Raw genomic sequence first — 24142 nt, 5'->3', positions numbered from 1 at the left:
CACTCGTGGGTTTGAGGAGGTTTTAGTCAGCCCTTTTATGTGTAAATAATAAACTACACTGGTTTAAAAACCCTACTACAATAGGTTTATAATGTAAAAATGTGATGCAAAGGCCTACAACAATTTTGAAAGTGAAAAAGGGAAAACTTTGTTATCAAAACTGCAATATCAAAATGGCATTCTAGGAAGACAACAACCAAAGTGTGACAGCAACATTTATATAAGAGAGGGAGAGTAGTACAGTCACGGAGGGCTCAGCAATGTCACTCTTCCCGTTGCTGAGAAAAATAAGTGCTTTCAACCAATTTGTGCCGAGGCAGAATAAAAATGGCATGCAACTCCAGCCCTTTGATAGCCACTGACCTAGAAATGATTTACTTTACTCTGAGAAAGAAACCGAAAATAAATCAGTTCTCAGATTTGTTACCATTACCAGCACAAACCAGCCTTGCATAATTAAGAGTAAATGTATAATCCTGATTACTTTGCTTGCTGTTGTCATAATAGATTTTGCCTGATATTCCGGTTCTGACTATTAATCCTGATTATAACTGTTGACTATTTGACTAGCAGCATTAACAAGCAAGTGAAACTAAACATTTCACTGTCGACAATCAGGAGAATCAGCAATTCCTGATTGAATAAACAGAAAATGCCTACATGTGATTGACCGGGCAATCTTTCTGTAAATATTATCTAAATTAACACGGTCAAATACAGCTGAAACCTTCCATGACCTAACTCGAGGCTGATAAGTGATAGCTGCAGAGACAATTAGAGTCACTGTTGTTTTTACAGAACAGTTGCAATCAGTCAGTGAATCTGCCTGCGTGTGCTGGAATTTCTACATGCAGAACGACGGCATGCTGAGCCTGAGAAACTGCACCAGAGCAGAAATCTGGTTTGCTGACATGAAATGACGAGGTTTCCCCTGACTCTTCACAGAGACCAAGGTGATGATGTCACCTGTGGGATGGGAGTGTACACAGGGCTCAACAGAAACAAAGACATAAAAAAAAGGAGGGGACATGGCTGTAAACTGGCTCATGTCAAATGACAAAAAAGATTTTAAAAGGCTCACCTTCCAAGAATCCTTTTTGGATAGACTACAAGCCAAACCTAACTTACAAACCAAACTTAAGCATAAACTGGAAGAAACTGGCTTAATGATAGAAAAGGTGCTTTAAACTGCATGGTCTTTATATCTCAAAACCACCCAGCTAGTCTGTCAGGTTTACAAACCTATGTACTATATGCTACAACATGCTACTGTGCCACACCTGACTGTAGTAGCAGTCAGATAGAAGTATATACGAGCTTATAGATATTTTGAAGGCAGAAATTATAATTATTCTATGTATTTTTTTCCTGTCTTTCTAACTGACTTGTTGCTGATCCTGCTTTTAGTGCCACATTAACTGACTGATCATAGGCTATATCCAGTTTGTCTCCCCAGCAGCCAAAACAAGCCTAAATATAGAAATGACAATAAACATCAAACTAAGGCCATCTACTGACTGATGACACTCCACCCAGGAATACATATGGAATCTTCACCTGGTTACTAACTTAAACAATCAGTTACAAACTGCAAAATCTACTCGTGTGGATTTGAAAATTAATCACTGCAATGCTACATTCCTGGCACCTCAGTGTTTGAGATCTGTCACCCAAATTCCAGCATCTGCTTTGCATTAATTTCAGATGATATCAAAGTTGTCAATCCACAAGGTCAATATGAATGAATAAGTGCCACACATGAGAAACAGTGGCAGTGATGGGCAATTAGCTTCACACTGAAGACAACCAGAAGGGGCGGGTGATGGTTTTATTATTGCAAACAGCCAACACTAGAGCCTAAACTGCATTTATGCTGCACTAATAGCTAAAAGTAGCCGTGTGCATCATGATTAGTCCATTCACTGTGAGGCTGCAGGGGGGGGATTAAGGTATCACTTGGCAAGCTGGTTTTAGAGATGACTAAATGCTGTTAAGCCCTGAAACACAGCAGAACACACTGCCAATGATGATAAACCTTTTAAAGCTACACTGGCTGGAATTTGTCAGTAGAATTAAACTTTTTATTGCTTTATTTATTTAGTATTATTATTCCATCCTAAGTCTGTAGTGCTATACCAGAGAAGGGTGTGCCAATCATTTAAAATGAGGCACAACTAGTTTCTTCTGACCTGGGTACAGACAGCTCTCCTCCCACAAGAAGTGAAGAATCAGAACTCAGAAGCAAAACAGAAACCACTTCCTAAAAGGTAGCGTGAGCTCCCTGTTAGAGGAGGAACTGACTCCCCCAAGTATTGAATCTTGTCCTCCACACTAAGGACTAGTTTACTGCTACAGCCTAACTCCCAGAATTTCTGAATTTCAACTTTTTAAAACCATTCATCATCTGCCATCATCAGAAGAACTACAGTTGATATAAAGCACCAATTTATTAGGCGCATAACGTCCACCACAGAATGCTACAAAAGATCTACCACATCCAGAAATAATCAGTATCAAAAGGAAACTCGTCACTGTGACACTGATCAAAATCTAAAAATTTGACTCCAAGTGTCAGAGTATGCAGTGGTGTTTCCCGTAAAGTGCCTTCCTTGTAAGACGCTCATTCTTTAAAAACTGTGTCACCCTCCTCCAAAGTCAGGTACAGACCTGAACCTGGGCGTCACTCATCTGACTTCCCCCTCCCTGGGGGTATGAATGACGTAAGAACAACAGCTTATAGGCCAACTGACACAATCACCCCCCTCATCACTTGCAGGGCTTGTCAGTGCTAGTGCCTTTATGCAGTCTGTAGAAGCCAATGCTAGCTATGAATATTTGCCAGTATATTAGCATAATGCCAATACCAATATCCATTTTTTCCTGGGAGCAATGCAGACAAAACTGTAAAACCCTTCCAGACAAGCCTATCCATGAATATCAATTCTAACAGAAAAGGAAATGTTAAAATGATAAAGACGGGAACTCCACTTTACCATTCTTTCTACCAAATCCCTACAGGTTTCACACTATGACACAATACATATATTATTTTGATATCTTCTAAGGAAAGCCTAGGATTTATTCGACTTTTCAGACCACTATTACTAACCGGATCGTTAGCTTTTCTCCAAAAAGGCCATTTAAGAGAAAAAGCTGAAGAGAAAAGCCTGAAACACACTGACACTGACGACAGTGATGGACATAAGAGCCCCATCACATCATTTAGTGAACCCTTATGGTTTTATGGACACTGAAAAGACACAGTAGCACATTCTAAGTGGAAACAACAAAGAACCTAATTGCCATTATCAACACAAATGGGTCCCACTAATAACTGATGCTTTTAAAAATAAAGAAAAATCTCTGTAACTCAGCATTAGGGCAGTTTGTTTTTTTTGCAGCGAGGTCTGCAAAAAAGGGAGGAAGCATTATGATGGGGTCTTGGATAAAAGCCGGACTGCCCCTTTAATGAGAGTTTGGGAAAGGGGCAAAGGGAGAAGCAGCAGCCTGAGTCGATGCAAATGGCATGCAGAGCTGCTGCAGCAGGACAAACCCACTGACCTGCCTGCGTATTGTGAGGCACCGAAGGGGGGAAAGGCGTTAAAAAGCACCTAATGACATATGTGGTTACAACTCTTCAGCACCGCTGAGACGTTAAGGGTGTGTATGTGTAAACACACCCTCGTTAATGTCGGGAAAATTCAATAATCTGCCCAGCGGCACTCCTGGATGTGACCCTCCACTCAGCCCTCCGTCCCCTCGAGCTAATGTTAGCAGGATATTAACGCAGAAAATCCAGCAACTTCCAAAAGCACTCAAAAACAATTAAACGACCTATTAATGCGATGCGGGCGTGAAGGCTATAAACTCAGACGACAGCTGCGATTTTTTCCCTACTCCGTGATTACTTCAAATTTTCTGCTTTAACATATTTATAACAGTGTTATAAAGCCAACTGAAAACGGGTGGGTATCACATAAAACATCAAAGTAGTCTAGAAAAGAGGAGTGAGAGTGAGTTAGAGGAGTTAACGTGAATTAGTTATGCTGGAATTAAAACCAGCAGACCTTTATATTAAGTTAATGCGTCAATCCTTCGAGGCTAATGCTGGGAGCCCCGGGAACTGATAGGGCGGTTATGTATCTACCCTAGAGAGAAAAGGCGATACCCGGCTCGGCCTGCCTTGGCCCTGATACTCCTCCAGGAGAGGAAAAACCCACCTTTCCCAATCCTACAAGCTAGCATTAGCCGAACACTGTTAGCCTAGCATGCCAGGAGGATGAGTTAGCTAGTGGCTAATGTTAGCAACAGCCTCACATTGGGAAGACTTGTTAAAATTACAACCTTGGCTGATTTAACAAGCCCGTCTTACGTCCCCATCCCAGGTTCTTTTGACTCGGGATGGCGCAGTGGTGCGGGCACCCTTCACCCACAAAAAAGGAGTGCTAGTTTAGCTAATGAAGTACCAATCCCAGTCCAAATACATTCCCCTACCCACCTAATAACATGGTCGCTCCCAGATCCACATACCACGGAGAAGAGGAGAAAGCATTCCCACATTAAAAGGCAATCAAAACTCTTTTCACAATCCACAATCCGTGGTCACTGGCGACTTCCCCAAAATCCGAAGTCAGTTTTAGTTGAAGGTGTAGTCCACTGTAGTCCTACAAGCCCGGTCAGCCCGTATTTTAGTGTATTTTGGTGCTGTTAGTGTGGTATGCGTTGAAAGCCGAAACCTGGCTCTGTATGCTCCCTCCCCTCTCAGCAGCACAGCCAGGCAGTAATGGCGACTTTCTCTCTCTCTTCCACTCCCTCTGCTGACACTATGTCGCTCTACCTTTCCCATTCTCTCTCTTGCTCTCTCCACTGATCCACCTGACTCTCTCTCTCTTATGCCACATGAATAATATGTAACATGAGGTGTAAAATCAATTTCACTGGCATGCAAAAGAGCACAGAGTAAGTTAAAGGTACCCATTGGAAACTGGAATTCTTGTGTTCAAAGCTAATTCATTCAGTTTTATATTATTATGAACAGAATTTTAAGAAACGACCACCATTACCTCCTGTTAACAATTAATTTATGTAAATGTTTAGGATTTTATCAAATGAGATTATAATACCATAATAATATTATTAGTACCAAATTGTCCCATGAGATGGGTCAACCAAGCTAGTCAGTAAGCCTTTCTGTTAACATTGGTGGCTAATCTTGAGGAAAAGGTGACAAAGCTAAAAAGAAATAAGAACAGCAGTATACCAAAAATATATTTTAACACACCCACCGGTAAAATGCTTCCCCCTGGTGGTAAACGTTTTAGTTCAAATCTATAGGGGTGATTACAAAAAGTATCTTTAAATTTCTAAACTTAGCTTTAATAAAATGTTAAACATGCACAGATTTTAACACAACATATGGAAAATATAATTACACTAACAACAAAAATTTTTTAAGACTTTCATTTTGAAAGGAGAAATGTGCAAATATGAAGCTATTTGCATCAGACTAATGATATCATTTAAAGCTAAGTTATCGAAAGCTTTATCAATCGCTTTCTTAATTCACAATAACACAACTGGTAAAACAAGCTGATCAGCTTCAATTTCCTTTGTTCCATAAAAAGGCAAGTATAAAATAGCATCACACCTGACTCTTCATGTCAAATTGAATCTTGATTTTTGTTTTTTATCATCCTTCTCATATTTTTTGCCTTTAAATTTCCCACTGAGTTCTGTGTTGCTTCTATGTTGCAAGTTTCATCTTTTTCTTTTGTTTTATGTTGAGTTTCTCAACTTCACCTGTCACATCTGTTTTATTCCAGATTTTTACATTTCAGTATCTGACTTTCATGTTTTTTTATGTACGTTATGTGATGAAAAAGAGAAATTCTTCAGTATGCTATATAACAAGCAGAGTTGGCTAACTGGATATGGGGTGAGCAATGCGTCCTTTGCTTTCTGTGTTTGCTGCGTCAACCACTGTGGGTTTATGGTACTTAAAGCACTTGAAAGAAAAGTGTGAAAGACACAAGAGTAGCTATAGCCACTTGGACAATAGCATGAAAGCTTTTTGGCAGCCTTAGCATAGTAGAACAGCTGGATAAAGGCTATCGAATTGGCAGAAGAAAGCACAATGAAGAAGTGACACAAAATCACCACATTCTGTCTAGAATCAAAGACTCAATCATAAGCACAAATCCATAAAACTGCAGTGTTTATATGACTCGCATGCAACTGTAGTAACAGAATATCGAGAGATATATTCTCCCTTCTTTGTGATTTTTCACCCTGTCCATTTTTACCTTTCCGTCTTTGTGCCTCTGTCTCGTCCCTGATTCATTTCAATAATCCTCTTTATTGGCATAAATGTTAGATGAACCATGTTGCCAAATCATCTAAACACAAATTCAAATTTCACTCTCGCTCTCACTCTCTCTGTGATGTAATTAGGGATTGTTTTTTCCCAGTGAAAATTGTTTAATCATGTATAATGTGCCTGTGGATTATTCCAACAGGGAATACAGGTTCAGACAGTGAGTGGATGCAGCGTGTCCTCGGGAAGCAGTTGAGGTTAGTCAATGAATTAAGCACTGTTTTCTCTCTAGGTGCTTAAAACAACAAAGTAAATTCAAATGTCCTTTCTGTGGTGTTACTGTGTAAATACTGACAGTAAGTAAAGGAAACTCTGCACACACTGTTGGATAGTGGTGAGCCACGGTTGCACAAAGGAGTCCACACAATGAAAACCCTTCATTTATATTTCAGTTGTTCTGGACTGGGATCAATATGGACTGCTGTGGTTCCAGTGAATTCCCTTGAGTGAAATGGTGTGTTAATGAGCCTCAGAGCTCAGAAAGACTACACTCCCTCTGACAGGAGTGAACGCTAAGCAGGGATGGGTCAGAAAAACCTAGCAGACGGTGAAGTCATATCAATTTATTATAACCAATACAGGGAAAGCCGTCCTTTGTCCTGAAAAAGAAAAAATGCCATTGATCGTGACCTGCATTCAGTTCAGGTGTTTGTTCATCTTTCATTTACAAAGTGTTTCTGTCTCAAACACACTTGGTTTCGAGTTCAGTCCATCACCATTTTGAAAGCTTCCTTTCCAGAGCTCCCATTTCACACCAGTGATGTAACAATGCCACAGGGACAAATCCATCAGAGAAGAAGAAACACTGAAAGCAATTTGTAAACCCAAGGGACACCAGAGACCAGAGTGAAACGTGGCTATAGTGGAAAGGTTTGCTTTAAGTGTCCACAGTTATAGACAACCTGCATGGCATTATACAGGCTCTGTTGCTGTATTTGTTGTTGTTTTTTATTGTAGGCCATATTTTGCAAGCTCAGGCTTGTAAATATAATCTTTTTCCAATTCAAGAACTTAAAGTAGTTATCAGAGTAGATGGAGGTCGTCCTCGCATAGAGAAAAATCATGCTAGATTGTTTGTGCAGCAGCTTATTACAAAAATATATTTATATTTTATTGTTAAACAACCTTTAGCCTTTATTTGAGCCCCAAAATACTGTATTTGTGCTCAAGTACCTTCTAGTAGCAATTATGATGGTGCAAAGGGGAAGGCCTTTTCTTCCATTATGACAAACAAAATACTGAGTAAACAATATTTACACTGCTGGAGAGCCCTGTAATCTCCACCAGTGTGCAAACAAGCATTTTATGTTCATGTAAATATGATGGAAACATCAGTGCACCTATTTTCATTGCTATTTGTCCCCTTTCACTGTTTATTCCACTTACATACTTAACAGAACATAAACAAGACATATGTACAGTTTCTGCACCCTTTTAATGACAAATATGATATAATCACCAAGTTCTTTTAGGTTATGGTTGTTATGGACAACTGCAAGCAGTGTGATGCAGCCTGAAATAATTTTCGGGGGAGTAAGCTGCGAATGTAGTTTAATGTAGTTTTATTATAAGGAAAAGTCAAATTTGCTGAGAAATTTGACTTGTGTGTGTTTTTTGAGAAGTTTGCAGTGACTGCCCACAGGCGACCCCTGCTGTAGTTGCTGATGCTCGATCAGCACCTTCACACAGAATGTGCAGCTTTTTCCACTTTCTTACACTTTTTGTGAGCCTTTCATGTTTCACACTTTTCTGGGGGTTTTTTAAACTCCTCACGGGGCATTTTTTTTCCTCAGCATGCATCACTGTCCTTCATTTCTCTCAGTCGCAAAGTTTGTGTTGCTATAACACAGCATCAAACTTGGCACGAGGTTTCGACTGCAGCAACAAAGGCCTGTAATTGGCTATGTTGGGGGTGGGGGTCGGGGGAGGGTGGGACACAAGAACAAGTACTTCCTCTTTGACTCTTACTGATGAGGTTTGGGTAATCCAGGCAGGATGTAGTGGCATATAAAGAGGCAGGATTTTCATTTTTTTAGATTACAGCAGCATTATTCACAACGCAGTTACTCTAGCCACTTCCAAAGGAACCACAAGGCAACACACAATAATTAAACAGCAAGTACAGCAAACCACAATGTTCCACAAAAAAGAAGAGTGAATGATGTGCCAGATTAAGAAAGAAATTCAATAAAAGTGCATTATTAAATTAAATTCTAAGCTAACTATTCTGATTTAGTCATGTTCTCACAAACTCTCCATTTATTAAATAATCTAACTTCTTTTATGGTTAATAATCAGGAATATCTTGGAGTGCCTGTGATTTAAACCCACCAACTCCTGCTTAAAAGGAACATTACCAATTCACTATTAAAGTGGGGAAATAATTATACGCGATCCCCTTCTGAATTTATAAGTTTTCTCACTTAGAGAAATGACAAAGAAATGAACAGTCTCTGGTTTTTATGGTAGTTTCATTTTCATTGGGTAAAACACATTACATCAACGTTCTAAATTGATTTGCACGTTATTGAATGAAATAAGTATTTAAACCCATCCATCCATTTGCTTCCGCTTGTCCTTTTCAGGGTCGCGGGGGGCGCTGGAGCCTATCCCAGCTGTTATAAGGTGAGAGGCGGGGCACACCCTGGACAGGCTGCCAGTCTGTCGCAGGGTTAACACACAGAGACAGACAACCATTCGCGCTCACATTCACACCTATGGGCCATTTAGACTAATCAATTAACCTATCCACACCAACTGCATGTCTTTGAACAGTGGGAGGAATCCAGAGCACCTGGAGGGAACCCACGCAAAAATGGGGAGAACATGCAAACTCCACACAGAAAGCCTTCAGCCTGATGGTGTAATTGAACTCAGGACCTTCTTGCTGTGCAGCAGCAGTGCTAACCACCATGCCACCGTGCTGCCATGTGTATTTAAACCCCCACAACCCAATTCTGGCATCACAGACCGGCAGTGTGCACATGTGGCACAATCAATCAATCAATTACAGGCACCCGTGAGCTTAACTTTTTATTTGCATAAAACACACCTGTCCACAGAATCAATCAATCACCACCAGGAGAAAGACCAGAGCTGTCAAAGAAAATCAGGGACAAGTTTGTAGACATGCAAAAATCTGCAATGGGCTACATGACCATCGTCAAGAAACATTGTGAGATGGTGACAATGGTTGGTGCGATTATTCAGAAATGGACAAAATATAAAATGACCATCAATCGCCCTGAGGAGGAGTTTGTTAATGATCTGAAGGTTGGGGGGACCACAGTCAACGAGATCACCGTTGGTAACACACTATGCTGAAATGGACAGAAATCTCGCAAGGTCCCCCTGCTCAAAAAGGCACATGCACAGGCCCATCTCAAGATTGCCAGGAGACATCTAAATTATTCAGAGAAGGCTCGGGAGAAAGTGTTGTAGTCAGATGAAACCAAAATTGAGCTCCTTGGCAACAACTTAGCCTGCTGTGTTTGGAGAAAGAGTATGACCCCAAACACGATCCCCACAGTCAAGTACGGAGGTGGAAACATTATGCTTTGGGGTTGGTTTTCTGCTAGGGGAATATCACAACTTTACCACATTAAGGGGGCCAACTGACGGGGCCATGTACCAGTCTGCAGACCTCAGTCTTGTAGAAAATCTGTAGAGGGAACTGAAGCTTTGAGCTGCCAGATAGCAGCCAATAAACAGAAGAAAGAGTTTCTGTAAAAAGGAGTGGACCAAAAAGAAAAAGAACATATCAGTTTGCACCGGGGTTGTTTCTCCAGTTTATCAGCTCCTTGGGGGATTTGGATTTTCACTGCACACAACATCACCACTGGACAAATGCCTAAAGAACATCCTATTGATAGAAATATTGACTTTGTGTAAATATTTCAAGAATTAAATTAAGTTTGAGCCCAGATGATGTGAAGCCTCACTGTTGCAAACCTTTTCCCTTTTTTTTTTTATTTCATAACACGACATCATCACTCCCAAGGCTGGAGAAGTAACCTCTGTCCTTAAAGCGGTCACGATTATTTTGGCAATTCTACAATTAAAACAGCCACAACAAATTTTCTCAGGTTGATTTTTAGCTGTTTGCAATGTTTAATTTAAAACCTAATCAAAAATATTTTCTGTCCTGTTTTTTGTTGTTGTTGTTTTTGTTTTAATTAGTAGTTCAAATACACTAGAGATACCATCTACTTGATCAATTATTTATACAAAACAAAAACTAATTGTAAGCGAATTGGCCCGCTGATACAAGCTTTTCAAACGCGAACATTATCTCAGTGTATCATTAAAGTTTCAAAACTTATATATATATATATTGTTCTTCAGCTGCACAGCTTGTGATTTTCCTCTACTAGTGACAATAATGTAAAGCATCTTCAGTCCAGTACTCGCAATGTTGGCATTACAAAACTATCTGCTGGAGCAAAAGAGTCATGGTGATTCATAAATGAAGGTGAGGTACATCTGCATCAAACCTGATCATCGTGATTAGTTATGGGAAATAACTGATTTGAATATTAGCTGTGTTTAAAAATGGGATTTCATATGTTTTTATAAAGATTATTTGTTGGTGTCCACAGACTTTAGGATATGATATAATATATGATTATAATAATTCATATGCATTTTGTTGATGGCTGATTGTGCAAATTAGGGCTCAGATCTCGCAGTCCTTCCTCTCACACATAAGAAGTACCCTCCACATGTTACGTTGTCAAGAACTGGCATTTATGGAAGCTCATGTTCCCACTATCAAAGAATAAATAAAGGCATTCGTGCATGGACATATATACACATAAAATTATTCAAATATAAAAAGACAAGTTAATTATTCATGTTAAGTCATAACTTATGTCAAAATAATACAATAAACAGTGCAAAAAAAGTCAGCAAAGGTGTACGTTAAAACTGTAATTCTGGGCTTTTTTCCCATAATGTTTATATTTTTGTATTCGAGTCTTTTTTTCCAAGGTGTCAGTCAGTCCAGTAAGTGATCAGGATGGATCATTGGTTTGATCAGTGACCTCCTCTCCACCACAACTTAGTGTCCAGCCAATTACAAAGCCAGCCTTGCTTATCAGTTTATCCACTTTGTTGCTCCCAAAGTACATCACAACATAACAAGGGTAAAAGAAAATCTCCAGGATTTTGCTCCACACATTGAAAGATCTCAGCTGTCTTAGGAAACGGAGCCTGCTCATCCCCCTCTTGTATACTGCCTCTGTGTAGGTCTTCCATCTCAGCCGGCTGTCAGTGTGGATGCCCGGCTACTTGTACTCTTCCACTACATCAGTATCCTGTCCCAGGATGCACGGACCGTATAACTGTCCTCTTCCTTCTGAAGCTGATCATCACCATCTCTCTGGTCTTATTCACAGATGGTTTCACCCAGACTGCTATACAAAATCATTCACTTGTGCTTTGCACTCCTCCACCAGAACTTCCAACTGCTGCAGGATGAAGAGGAGACAGCACAGTCCCTGCACTGCAAATCACCAAATCAGACAGAGCACTGCCTTATCTCACATCTTTTAAAATTGCAATTCTCATAATTTTCACTGAGCAAGCTCTGCTTTAACTAATATATATATATTAGATTATTTACATTCTATCTCATAATCTTGTTCTAGCAAGTCATGCTCTCTGAATCACAACTGTAACAGCTGGTCAGGAAGAGCAATCACAGCTCGCCCGCTTACAGTCTCCGGGAAACAGAGATTCTTGTGTGTCACTGTGTGATGTGCGCTCACAATGCATGCGGTGTCTCTGGTGCCACTACTCTGAATGGAAGAACTGGAGGTCGAGCGGTGGCACCACTGATATAAAGAGGCCCTTCTCAAGTCAAGAGCCGTCTCCTGTTGCTTGCTGACTTTTCGAGAGATTGTTACCCTTACATCAGATGTGGAGCTGTGCTGCTTCAAATCTCACTGTGACTCATCCTTGTTAGTGAAGAGCTCCTCGGCCGTGGTGTCAGCAGCAGGTTTGGTGCAACGATTGCTCTGAAGTGTTGCTGGTCTGGGTTCATGGTTGGTGTCGGTGGATGAGTGCGGGTCTTTGTTGTAATCTATGATATGGAGGACAGTTAACCTGCAGGATTTTATTCCACAACATGTTTAGTTAGCTTGAAAAATTCAGCAAATTTTGATCATTTTACCTGTAGAAAGACCTTCTGCCCTTACATTTCTTTGTACATAAGATAACCAAAGCTATCACAATTAATTCACATCACTATCTGAGTCAAATTCACTGGACATTCACAAGAAAAATCACAGTCAGTCATGATGACAGTTTGATGCTTTAAATACTTTACTTTTTGCTGCTAAAACATTTAAATATGACCAAAAATGGAAAGTTAATGTTGACAAAAATACACAGTATTTTTAAATGCAAGGTTTATCCTGCCCTTATCCTCACCCTGAACTTTGCAGCATCTCTCTTACTAGAGCTCAGAGCACTTTAAAGATTATAAAACAGCACAGCTCGCTCAGAGTCAGACTAACTTTCTTTCTGTCACACACATCATTCAAAAGCAGCACTCATGGGCTTATGAAACCGTTTTTTTCCTTGGGAAAATCTCCTTAAAACCCAGTCAGAAAGTAAAGCCCCGAGGGTGTGAGAACTGCGAAAGAGACATCAGATCGGCTGAGAGGACGCCCTCTCCTCCCCTACAGCTCAGTGCAGCAGGTGCTAAGCAGGTCGACTCATAAACCGTGAACCTATTTCTTGCGTACTTTGTAGCATTATATTGTGTAAATTGTGTAAAGTACAAATGCACACATACAACCTAAAATATAATAACTTTTTCTTAAAGTATTATCAGACATGCATTTTTAAGAAGTTTGTTATTTTCTATGCTTGCCATTTTTGTTAAAATATTAAAATGTTTTCATTATTTTTGATTTCCATATGCCTATAAATTAGTGCTGTCACGGTTAATCTTGTTAAAATGACGTTAACACCATAACTGCATTAATGCGGCAAATCTCCGTTAGCGAGTTATGGCGGATCGCCTCGTGCGTGGGGCTGGATGGGGCTGATGCATTAATGAGCTAACCGTGCTAACGCGTTGACGCCGTCCAGCCCTACACACAGGGCGATCTGCCATAACTCGCTAGCGGAGATTTGCCGCATTAATGCAGTTATGGTGTTAACGTCATTTTATTGAGATTAACGCTGACAGCACTACTATAAACATAAACCTTCCTCACAAAAAGGACTGTGTAAGAAAAAAGGCTATAACTATGCAAGCACTGATTGGCCACTGTAGTGCTGTAATCTGCAGGTATTCAGCTAAATTTAACTTTAGTTTAGTTTCAGCAGTGAAGTCTTACTGGCATTAACTAAGCTAGATATCTTTAGCTGGGGTTATCTCCTTGTTTTGTTTGTCACCAGCAGTTTTAGCTGCTGTCGGCTGCTGGTGTGCAACAAACTGTAAAATTGTCATCATTAATATCACCCCATTATTATACGAATGAGTATTGGGGCCACATTAAGAATAAGTTGAAACCTAATAAGTTGAAATGAAATTTTGTAAAGTTGTAATTCTGCATCTGTCCATTACCAGCCATGTCATTTTGTACAAATCAACTCTTTTAAGTTTGTTTTTTAACAACAACTATTTTTCAGAGAAAAAAGTTGAAATACATTTTCTAAAAATTATGTTCCGACTTTTTTTTTCTCCAAAATACATTTTCAACTTTAATCTCGAAATTGGAATATATTCTCTTTTTTCTTTTTCTGTTGCCCTAATACTTCGTGGTATCATTATGGAAACCATAATTAAACAGAAAAAAATGCAGAAATCTGCTCTTAGTTTTAGCTAAGTTAGCTAAGACTAGTCACAGCAATTTCACCTGCTAGCATTTGTTTGACAAATGAGGGTGTTTTTTAATGTCACAACAGGTATGCTGGACCAACAAGTCCAATAAATGGAGCCCCCACCTCGCAGGTTACTGTATAGGACTTAAAGGATCTGTTGCTAACATCTTGATGCCAGATACCACAGCACGCTTTCAGGGGTGGACTCCATACCTTGATGGGTCAGGACTATTTTGGCAGCAAAGGGGGGACCAACATAAAATTACCCAGGTGATCATAATGCTGTGACTGACTGGTGTATATAGCATGGCAGTTCAGTCAGGGCCTTGAGTCCAAATAATGATAATTTAGTACAAGATTCTATTAACAAACAGTATTATTTATAAGTAGTAGTAGTCTTATAATAGTAGCAAGTAGCAGTTAGTTTGTTACTGATGATTTACTTATTGTAGTGTGAGAAGTGGCAGCACTGTTTCATTGCAAGTGCATTAGGCTTAATTTTAAGTTAAAAAAAAGAAAAATATTCACATGACTTTCTGTTTCTCGACACATTTTCACATGACTCACATGAAGTCATTTTAAAACCTTGAAAACACTCTCTCTGTCTCTGTCTTTGTGCCTGTTCTGTCACGCTCTGAATAGAACTATGAAGGAGACTTGTTTGATAATCCTTTATGAAGGTCTGGGCTGGCCTATTGTGTCTGGGTGTGTGCTCAGCTGGGACAGCTGTAATGCTGAAACCCAGCAGGGAGAAGCAGGAAGCTGTCTGAGTATTTATATCTCCCTCTTCTCCAACAATACAAAGCTGTGAACAAGCCAAGTCCAGCAGGATTTCGCACTGAGTCACCCCAAAACCATCCCAGCAAAATCTTATCTTTATTATGGTTTTATATTGCTTCTTATTGTACAAGTTAGATGCAACTTCCACATAAATTTGGTGTCTGAATGGAGAGAGCAGGGCTGCAAGTAACTTTTCATGACTCAGTCATTCATTAGTTATTTTTGACAATTATCTTGATTTGTTTAAAACTTGGTGGGACCAGGGGATGTAAACATGTAATACTGTATATCCACCTGCTTACTCACTCTAATTAATAAATAAACATTTTATTTGGTAGAGTTATTTCATAATCCACAGATCTGAGCAGTTAAAGGTCTTTCTAAATTTGGATATGGTGCCCAAAAATAGTACAGATCAAAACAGAATGATCTGAACATTTGGATTGAGGAGATCCAAACAGGCAAAATATTCACTCTTTTTTATCTCAAAGTCTGTGAGATCAAATGAATGAAGTCTTTTATTGATGTGAACAAAGTGATAGTTGATTCAGTGTCATACTGCAGCTTTAAACTGCCTTTCCTCATGCTGAAAGGTCACCAGTTGGAACTAGCGTGAGTTCATCAGCTCCCTCGACTTCTATCAACGAGTCCTTGAGCGATGCCGTGAACTCCCCCCCTCCCACCTGCGTTACCAGCGCGTTGCCTTGAACCAGTGCATCATCGGGTGTCTCAAGTGTAAATGCAAAGCGTGCAGACTGTACAGTAAAACCTCTCCCAGGGCTCGTGGTAGCGCCAACGAGCAATTCATCAGACGCAGCCTGCCTCTGCCTGCCTCATGACTTCCTCTCTTTGATGTCAAACCCTGCAGTAATATGCAAAAAAGGTTAGGAAGATGCCGCCAGGCTGCGAGCAATTGCTCCTATGAAGCAAAGAGTGGAGTAGACTGTGTTTCATTTTCAGAGGTCAACGTCTGCCAGTGAGTTTCATCTTGAAACAACAGAACTGTAAATTACATAGTGATACAGCAGCACCGCTGCCTTTCCCTTCATAAAGCTTATCCTTATCCTTATAAGACCGTTTCTTTCTCTGAAATCAAAGTGTAGTGATGACACACTTTTACTGGTGTATAATTTGTAGCATGAATGTAGATGTAGTATGAGAAATATCCATATATAAGCTTGGGGGGTCTTATTTATAGAAATATTGATTTATCTAGTACAGTTTAATGTTTTGGAGCAGCAATTTCATACACCAGTTTTATTACAGTCCTAATATTTCCTTCTGCTGGAATTAGTCCAGCAAGAGTGGACATTTACTGAGGTCACAACCTGTAGACTGTATATAAAGATGGACAAAATAGCAAGTCTCTGAAAGAATATGCATCGCTACCATTCAGCCTTTCTGCCAGTTCCTTCCAGTAGTCACTTATTGTATTGTAGCTTAGTGAAAAAAACTGCAATGTTTCCCTAGCGCAGGGGTCAGCAACCTTTAACACCCAAAGAGCCATTTGGACCCAGTTTCCAAGCAAAAGTAAACACCGAGAGCCGCAAATACTTTTTGACATCTAAAATGAAGATAACACTGTATATATTGTTGGTTTTTTACCTTTATGCTTTGTGTGAACAACTAAGCTGTGTTGCTTATGAAATCCATGAAGTGCTACAGAGAAAATTACATTTTATTTATGTAATTAACACATTTTGAACTCTTAAAGAAATATAACAAAAGGAAAGCTGAACTAAAATGATCCATGTAGCAAACAAAAACTGTTGTGAGCCGCCACCCTTATATCGCCTTTGGGCTTTTGGAGCCTTGACCTGACTTTTAAAAAACAACTGAAAAAAAAGCACTATGCTGCTGAAAAAAAAGAAAAATAGATGTTTGCAAAATTCTGCCTAAATATGTATTTTACCTGGTTAATGTGTGTGGCGGGGCGTGGTCTGCAGTGCCGCTGTACGGGAGTTGGACGCAGCTGAGCAGCACTCGCAATCACGCCTCGCCGCCTTTACATCTGTGCTCTCTCTGCTGTTGTGTTGTCGGGCTGTGAGCTGCAAAGCTAAAGCCGGCTGTATGCGTACAGCAACCGTGTGAAAAGTGGTCAGTAAAGAGATGCTGAAAATATGCAAATATCGTCGGGTCTGCCGTGATATGTTTACAATGGGACTTCTGCTCCTGAACCTCTACGCACAGCGTCTGCAAATCGGGGCTGTACGAAGTCAATTTCATCTTTACGCAGGACTGTATGCTGTCGTCTGTGAGGCGTGAGCGGTGTTTGTTTTTAACATAGTTCACAGTGGAGAACAGCTGCTGAAATAATGTGGATCCAAAGATCCATAATTGGCCTACCTGGGGTTGAAAGTCTTGATAAATGCACGCCGTTTCGTACACCGGCTTCCACGAGTGTGACGCTTATTTTGAGCGATGAAAAAATAATAAAATATAATTGTATTTTTATATTTCAATATCACAATAATCTTCCAATTTAGAACTACAAGATAAAAAAGAACTAACATAAATAAAATACACTTCATCTAAATACTTCTAATTTATTTTCCCAAACCACGCGGAGCCTCACTATAAGGACTAAAGAGCCGCATGCGGCTCCGGAGCCGCAGGTTGCCGACCCCTGCCCTAGCATATCCAGCCTCACAGCAATGTTATTGCTGGCCTTCACTTATTTAAGCACAGGGGTAAATGGTGGCTTATCTGCTTATCTGTGGCAAGCCACAGATGGTCAATGTGGAAAAAACTGGCTGCTTACACAGTGCTGTATCGAAGCATAATAATGGAAAAATGAGTGGAAGGAAAAGGTGCACATGCAACAGGGATGACTTGTTAAGAGGATTGTTGAGAAAAGTTGATTGAAGGACCTAGAAGTGATTCATTAGGAGTGCATTAAAGCTGGTGTCAGTGCATCAAGAGTCACCACCCACAGATGTCTTCAGGAAAGCTTCTGCAACTGTTGTATTCCTAATATTGAGCCACTCCTTCTCTCTTGTTTAAGACACAACATCAATAGCAAGCATGGACTGAAGAGAAACAGAACTGGACTGCAGCTCTGTGGTCCAAAGTCTTTTCAGATAAAAGACAAATTTCCAAACATTTGGAACTAAAGGTCCACGAGTCTGAGGAAGAGTGGAGAGGCACAGAAGCCAAGGCACTTACAGTGTGACTGGATGATTTGGAGCATCATGTGATCTGCTGGCGTTGGTGATTGGTCACTCAGTCATTGAAGACTTCTACCAGAGCACTTTATACTTCTGTCTGGTGACAAGATTTATGGACATACTAACACGTTTCCAGCAGGACTTGGTGCCTAAACTACCAAATGGTTTGCTGACCACGTTATTACTATGCTTGAGTCAACGCACCTGGCCTGAACCCCATACAAAATCTGGGGGGTATTAATGGCTCGAAAACACCCAACCCAATAATACAGATGAACTGAAGGCTATCAAAGAAACCTGGGCTTCAATAACACTTTAGCGGTCCCATAAGCTAATCGCCTCCAGGACACACCACACTGATGGAGCCTCAACTAAGTACTGAAGGTAGAAATGAGCATATTTTCCAGAAGTTCAGTTGTTAATACCTTTTTATTCATCTTTGGAGATATTTTAATATTTCAAGGTACTGGTTTTCTGATTTGAATAAACTATAACCTATGATAATCAAAATCAAAATAAATTAGCAAAAAAACAACAACATTTCATAATAAAGTCATAAGCCAAAATGGCAACACAACCAAGTGGAGTGTTGAGGAGGATTGAACGCTGACAAATTCAAATTTCAAAAGGGTTATTGAATAATGACAACCAAACACAGATGGAGATGTCAGCTAAAGGGAATTCAGGGAAATGTTAAAGTTACAGGGACCAGAGCTCCTGTGAGAGAGGAGAGCTAGGTTAGCCCAGCTAAATCAGACGTGCGCTCCACAGAAATGTTCCAGAGGGTTATGCATTAGGTTAGTCGGGCTGTTTACTTCAACTGAGAGATTATTTGTTTTGCGTGGGTGAACAGAGCCATGGGAAAGTGGGCAGACAGGTGAGCTGATGTGGAAAGTTCTTTGACAGAAGATTCCAGAGGGAATAGACCAGGTCAACAGGAACAGGGAGGTCACAATGAGTATGGGGCTGCTCCTCTGCTGTACAGGGAGTGCCAAGAAACAGGAAACAGATATTTGACTTGAAAGCCCATAAAAGACAGGGGAGTCATGAAGAAGCCCGATTACCACTCTGAGCAGGCAGACAATCTGGCATAGATTGTATAGACCAAACTGAAGCTGGTCCTAAGCTACTCGCAGGAAACCGACTGTCAAGAACCAGGTGTGTCTGCTGAAGAGGGGAATCCAGGACTTCCACCACCACCACAATCAGATATTCACCTGTCCAACCCAATGTGGACTTGGATAGAGTGTAAGAACAGATAAACACAACAGTTTATTTGTCATAGTCCAGCACTATGACAAATAAACTGTAATGAACACACAGCAGATAAAGGTTAACTTTTCAAATTACAGAAATATATATCTTTGTAAGTTTCTAATTTATTTACATGAACTAGTAGGCTCTCCTAGGGATGCACCATGACACAAGTTCAACATAGCCAGGCTTTCTTTGTGTTAGCTGGATCAACAAAACCAAGGTCAGCCAGAGATAATGTTATCACGATGTTGGTTATCGTTTGAGTCATTTTCTATACGTTGAACGTTTCCCTGTGCTGCTCATTTAAATCCAAAACTTGCTGCTAGTTCAGTCATAGTGAATGGTGAAGGAATGTTTTTTTTTGTTTGTTTGTGTGTTGCTGTTGTTGTTGTTGTTGTTTTTAGGAAAAAGAATGACCTCTAAGTTAAAGGTTGTCTCTGAACCATCTTGGATGGTAACCGTAACCTCAGTAACGCGGCAAATCTCCGTTAGCGAGTTCACCCGCTGCACGGCACTACCGCATTGATACCGTGCAGCCTCTCTCTGGGCCACGCGATAACTCGCTAACGGAGATTTGCCGCGTTAATGCGGTTACGGCGTTAACGTCATTTTAACGAGATTAACGCTGACAGCACTACTGTTAATATATATTTTTTGACTGCGCCCTCAGTGCTGCTGTTTCTAACTCTTCTGGCACATTACAGCTACGAACCTTTAAAATGATGATACACAGGGGATGACACATTATTCCATTGGTGCATCCTGGTCATCGCACAATGTGTTGGCCGACTGACACTGAACACGACACACCTCCCAGACCCACTGATCTTGCCTCCTAGTGCTCTTCTCTATTTCCTCAAATGCTTTTGCGCTTTCTTCTTGTTGTTGTTTTGAACCTCAGGGCCACCATTGATTATAGAGCTGTGTATCTGCACTGTGGTGCTTTAATTGCCATGATTTTTAATCAAAACAAGTTCCCGTTAATATGACTGATTTATTTGCATATGATACAAACTTTGATTCTAAAAGATTACATTTCCTGTGCCTTAAGTATAGTTTAGATGTTTTAGAGCATTGCCATATACGTTCCTTAACAAATGGAGGACGGCATCTGGCCTTGTAATTTATCTCCCGGTTGTAATTGGAATTTTATTTCTAAAGACTTCAGCATATTGAGGATCTCCTGCAGTGCTCAGAGCTCACGGTGAACGCTGAGCCGAGAGAAAGCAGCAGCAGCTCCGCTCTGCATATTCTTGCTTTCTGAAACTTCAAAGTTCCCTCAGACGCAGCCTCAGTCTGCCTTGGATTTTCAATACACCCACTGCTTGGCTAACAGCAATAAAGAAACCCTCATCTTTAATACAGTGCGCCTTCCATTTCTTTCATTAGAACTGATTCTTGTCTGCTGCAACAACACACACACGCAGACAGAGCATCTAGGAAAGAGAAAAGCATTCTGGTGACCTATTTGGTTATTTTCATCAGGATATGATGACTTTATCTGCTTACTATGAGGGTGGAAGCAATCCACACACACACACACACACACACACACACACACACACACACACACACACACACACACACACACACACACACACACACACACACACAGATTTAACAAGCCTCCACAGGGGGTCTTTGCTGCAGCAGAGAGCAGCTGGCTGGCCCGGATACTATTAACAGAAGTGTGTGTTTGAGCTGCAGCAAAAAGACATTTTGGCAAAATCTGAAATATGCTATTGTGGGTGTGTGCCACACGAAACCCAGTTCTACTCCAAAAATGTGAGGCTCATGAAGGCAAACATGCGGAAATGGAGTGCGTGCATGTGGAGCTTTAACTGTGCTGTGCCAAGCTGGGATTGAATTTCCACTCTAGAATCATACAAGATATGCTGGATTCGTAAGGCTGGATTAAGTCACATTTTATCAGTGAGATTCTTGAGTGTTCATGGCAAAATACTCACGCTAAAGTCAATTTAAGTTAGCATCAGAGGTTTCAGAGTACCGATAACAACCTGCTTGAGAAACTGACCACATGGGTTGTTTTTGCAGGATGTTATTACAACTTGTAGTTAGGATCTCAGCTGTTCATGTAAAATATGTCTAGCAAAGACGTAGTACAGTGCATCGCCGGTAACCTGGAAAATGGAGCTTCCTATGACGTATTTTAAGGTTGTATTTCAACCCAAACTGTGATTCTTTGCTAGCTCTAAAGATTTAACTTTCATGTTTAAATGTTACCGTGCAAAACTACAGCAACAGAAGGCTAAAAAGATGAGAGTCAGGTGTATTTGATGAATCAGCAACACGGTTGTGTGGCGATTAGCGCTGTTGTCTCACAGAAAGAAGGTCCTGCGTTTGACACCACCACCAGGCCTTTCTCACCAGGTACTCCCACTTCCGCTCACAATTAATTTGTGATTGTAAATTGGCCATAGGTATTAATGTGAGTGCGAATGTTTGTCTGTCTCTCTCTGTTAACTGCATCCCTCTGTCAGATTAGCGACCTGTCCAGGGGGTACCCCACCTCTTGCCCTGTGATCGCTGGAATAGGGTTTGATAAGCAAAAATAATGAATGGCTGGATTGTTCTGTCTCAGAGCGATTCTAATTAAAGTTCATTTGTTGATTGATTTATCCTTAAAAACCACCAAAAATGTGCATAAATTTAGTCGTTAGCGTTGGTAGCATTTGTATGCATGTGTGTCATTTGTGTCTGTAAACATAATAACTCAAAACGCTTTGAATGAATTCTGCTGAAACTCTGTAGGGGTGTAGAGGGGTATATTTTAGGTGAACCTAATGATTTATTGGTGGAAAATTAACATAATGAAAATTCAGTGAAAATTCTTACAAGTGTACCATTTAAAGGTTTCAAATATGTTACATTTGACTGCTGACCCATCCTTCAAGGTCAACAGATTGATCCGAAGATCACAGTGAAAACAACACTACTGTCATTGTTTGTACTGACATGAATCATTACATTAGGGATTAATAAAGTATTCTGACTCCGATGAACAAATATAAGGATTCAAAATTTCACATGACAACAAAATAAACTTGTGATCAATATATATAAATTTAAATGGATTTTACTACACAACGAAATGAATGCCACGCATGTACCAAATACAGATAAATTAAAAAGAAGTGTTTAAAACCAGCTAACGTTCAATTAATGCTGTAGTAGCACAAAAAAGAGTCCACTGTTTCTTTAGTTTTTGTTGTTTGTTTTTAGCTGTGGAATGAGTTGTGGAAATGAAGTGAGAAACTAATATTTAAAGGTGCAGTTCAGCAAAATGTATTTTACAGTTGTCATTATGTGTCTGTGATATTATACGTATTATTTTTAGTGTCATTTTGCAGAAAAGAATTGATTTTCACACTAAAAATAGGGGATTTCTACATATTAAAGATTAAAGTTATGTATTGTTTCTTGGGCAGCTGAATGTTTCTGCTACAGAGATGTAATGTTTTGCATTTAACAATCTAATACATTTTTCACCGTAACCGTTCACCTTCTACACTGGGTTTCTGTAGAATCCAGACTCAAAATCAACCTTGCATCGTGACGTAGCGTTTTCAGTTTTCTCACACTGAAAACGCTACGTCCAGATGAACAGAATCAACCTTTTGGGGTTTACTTACCTGGATGATTGAGCATGCATCAAGACATCCTGACCCATAATGTTTGTAATACCTGAGCTCCATGTTTTCAGGGCTTGCATGTGAATCCTGGATCTTCCAAAAGTAGAATGGTAGGCAGAGCCTTTGGCTATCAGGCTCCGCTGCTCTGGAACCAGCTCACAGTTTGGCTTCGAAGGCAGGCATCCTCTCTACACTCAGTTATCTCACCCCCGACTGTTCGAGCCAGACGGTAGGCCACCCTCGAGTTGAACTGAAATGTCTATTCTCTCTAGAATATTAATGTATGCTGTAGCATTAAGCTTTAATAATTTGATTTTTAGCCCAAAATTTATGTCAACATGAACATGTAGTGTGAAGAATTTAAAAAAGGAACCTTGTAGAGCAACAAAACTGGCAAGAGGAAGAAAGTACAGATGAGTGTGAAAGAAAAGGTGGTGACAGAGAGGGGAGAGAGGGACAAGATGTGAGGGGGAGGAGGTGGGAGGGAGGAGGCGTGAGTTGGCATAAAGAGGAGAGGAAAGAGTGGGAGAGACAGAGGAGAGGTGACATTTAAAAATAGAGGAGAGGAAGGATAAGAAGACGTATGAGAAAGAGGAGAAAAACAGCAGCAGTTTTCCCTCCTTAGACGACCTCAGACATTAGACATTGTGAAAATAGAATCTGTACATTTATCTTTATGCTAGCCAACCTGTGATGATAGATAGTAGCCAATGCAGCTGGTGAGAGCGTCATATAGAGTTTAAGAAAGGGCTCGTGTCATTATGACCTCACGATCAGTGTTGGTCAAGTTACTTGAAAAAAGTAATCAGTAACTAATTACTGATTACTTCCCCAAAAAAGTAATCCCGTTACTTTACTGATTACTTATTTTCAAAAGTAATTAATTATTTAGTTACTTAGTTAGTTACTTTTTAAAAACCCGATTTACAACCTGAATAGCTGATAAAGCGATAGATCTTTCAGCCCAATTCTACTTTTTCTGCATAATCCATCATACAAACTGTAATCAAATGGAAAAATCTCTTTTTTTAACTTGTTTTATCAGTTTTAATCTTTTAACTTTATGCATCAAGCAA

General features: G+C 40.1%; 1 protein-coding gene across 2 annotated transcripts in view; it reads right to left on the bottom strand.

The window, feature by feature from the left end:
- The window catches only part of arhgap5 (Rho GTPase activating protein 5), a 49678-nt gene extending 44876 nt beyond the window's left edge, over positions 1–4802 (bottom strand). Inside the window, exon 1 of one of the 2 annotated variants that reach the window (XM_005941012.3) lies at positions 4499–4802. The gene's annotated coding sequence lies outside the window, so the exon portion shown is untranslated. The remainder of the gene's footprint in view (positions 1–4498) is intronic. The other variant, XM_042227884.1, reaches the window with a different exon arrangement.
- Positions 4803–24142: the final 19340 nt, after the last annotated feature.

This window comes from Haplochromis burtoni, unplaced genomic scaffold (genome assembly GCF_018398535.1).
Source record: "Haplochromis burtoni strain Fernald_Lab_line unplaced genomic scaffold, NCSU_Asbu1 Contig_288, whole genome shotgun sequence".
In the NCBI taxonomy this organism is placed as follows: domain Eukaryota; kingdom Metazoa; phylum Chordata; class Actinopteri; order Cichliformes; family Cichlidae; genus Haplochromis; species Haplochromis burtoni.
Note: the sequence above shows the minus strand (reverse complement) of the source record. Positions and strands in the feature narration are given on the sequence as shown.